Genomic DNA, 2,669 nt, shown 5'->3' with positions numbered 1-2,669 from the left:
TGTATTAGGCAAGTTTTAAGGCTAGTGTAATTTCTTTTAAGGATAATTTTTTTCTAAGTATAATTGGAAGTATGGATTGGTAGTGTGTTTACTGGCATTAAACGTCCTTTGTAAATTGCTTCAGAACATCACATAGCACTCATTAAGTATCTAAGCAACAGAAGCTGGAGAACAAAGACAAATCACTATCACTTGGGAAATTTCTGGGAGAGGGGGAAGGGGATAAAATAAATTAATCACAGAACATATTTTTATTCTTAATCTTATTTTCAATATGAATATACATATAGTGAAATGTTAGTTACATACCATGTTTTGTATGTCACATTCTTATAGATGGGTAAGATGTTCCTACCTAATATGAACTATTCATCATTATTTTAAATATTCTGCAACAAACAGAAAATCCCTCCCTTTATGCCTCTTTCTTCCTTATAATTTCATCAGCTATACTCCACTCCTAAGTTTGGAGAACACACAGAGCCTCTGAAGGTATTGACCTTTGTGTATGAGAGTGCTGCTTTTGGCTATAATATGCTGAAAGAAATGGTTGGACTCCCATAAGGCTGAGTGAACACTGGGAACAGAATAAACTCACAACTTCCTTGAGTTCCATCTCCAAACCACAGGTTCCAGGTTGGAGACCACCACCATGCCAGTCACACGGGAAGCAGTATCAGAACAGGAAAGTAGCCAGACCTTTGCATGGCTAAGTATTATATACATTGGTGCAACTTTTCAAAAATATGCCTGGTGCTGATTAAACTTATGGGCCTTATATAATACCACAAACTATGAAACTTCAAATATTTAAAATGATTAAATGAAAGCACAGTTAGAAAAATGTTCAGTAAATTTTAATACACAGGAGTATTTTTTGGTGCATATCACACTCTTTATCTATCTTAGCGGATCTGCCAAGGCATGGCAAAATTTGTTTGTCATGTTGTATCTTGTTTTTCTTTCTTTCTTACTTGGTTTGTGCTAGAGTTGCTCTAAAGAGGCATAACTTCCAAAGAAATTAAAGCCACGTATGAGCTTGTGCTTTATCCATATGATCTCAGGTTGTGGGGTTAAACGTATATCAAGAAAGAGAAGAAAGAAGTACTTTTCAGTTTTATGTGGAAACTCTCATGCTTTCCTGGGAAAAACACAGAACAGCCAAGTCACACAAGGGAAGCAGTATCAGAGCGAGGAACTACAGGTGATTGTCATCTGTGCTAAGAAAGAGGCAAAGCCGAATAAGTAGGCAAAGGATTGTCTAGTTTGACTAATTTCAACAGGCTTTGAGGTACAGAGGCTCTCTGGTCCTCTGGCACTCAGCTCTGGAGCGACTTGAGCAGGTCACTAATGCAGTATTTGAGAGACCAATAAAGGAGTTTGGGGATTGTGAACATTTGGTCAAGAACAGCCTCTAACTATGACCTCTGTCTAGTTTGCTCCTCTGGTACTGTGCTGATCACCATAATCAAAAGCAGAAAAAAAGAAGGAAGGGTTAATCTGCCTTACAGTTTACAGGCCTTAAGGGAATCGAGGGCATAAGTTCAAGGCAGAAAATGAAGCAAAGACCATGGAGGGGTGCTGTTTATTGACTTTCTTCCTCTAGCTTTCTCATTGGCCCACATAATTAAGGTAGCTCCACCCACAGTGAGCTGAGCTATCCCACATCAAGTAGCAATAAAAAAAATGCTCTATAGACAGGCCCAGGCTGATATGATGGAGGCAGTGCCTCAAAAGAGGGTTCCTCTTCTTGAGTAAGTCAAGTTGGCCATAGAAGCCAACTATGATAGCCTCCAAATACAGTAAAAATAACACTAATAAAATTTTGTAATTATCTAATAGCAGACAAAATAAAGACATAGATGATATATAAAGATAGAGGGATATAAAGATTAGATGATATGAATAGAAATTAGAGAGAGACAGAAAGAAAGAAAAAGGAAAGAAAAGAAGGAAGGAAGGAAGGAAGGAAGAAAGAAAAAAGAAAGAAAGAAAGAAAGAAAGAAAGAAAGAAAGAAAGAAAGAAAGAAAGAAAGAAAGATGCAGACTGTAATATTAAGAGTGAGCATGAGTTAGAAGAGTTAATGCAGGCTTTGGGGGGCAAAATGCCTTACAACCAAATAGATGTGTGATAGTTCCTTCCTAATCTCTACTGAAAAGTTAGAGATATACAGAAAAAGGCAAGTAAGCCCCACCAGAATTTTCAGAAATACAATGGTGGCCAGTATATATATAAAAGACAAACACCTTTTTAAAAAGCAAGTATCTTCAATTGCTCATTTTATAAGCAATTTCTTATTGAAGTATAACCATTGAGCAATGGCTGACAGAGGATGAAAGATCCTTTACCACTGATACCCAAAAATTTAATCCATATGAGTAGCGCCATGATCCATAAGTCTATGACACAGACTAACAGAGAAGGCCACAGGGGGTAAATGGAGCAATAAATAGACAGTAGAAGGCATATCTGCAGACTCGAGCTAAAGTATCCCCATAGCTTCACCTGCACAGGGGTTCACCCCTCTCTGGGCAGAAGCTTCAGAACTCAATAGAAGAATCAATCCCTCTACATTTAATCCATTGCTTAGCTACTCATTATGTGAATGTGTAACAACTTCATGTAATTCTTATCCTAATGTGACTTGATTCTTCATGGTACCTTTATG

The sequence above is a fragment of the Micromys minutus genome, assembly GCF_963924665.1.
Source record: "Micromys minutus genome assembly, chromosome: 26".
Lineage (NCBI taxonomy): Eukaryota > Metazoa > Chordata > Mammalia > Rodentia > Muridae > Micromys > Micromys minutus.
This window is presented reverse-complemented; position numbering follows the sequence as displayed.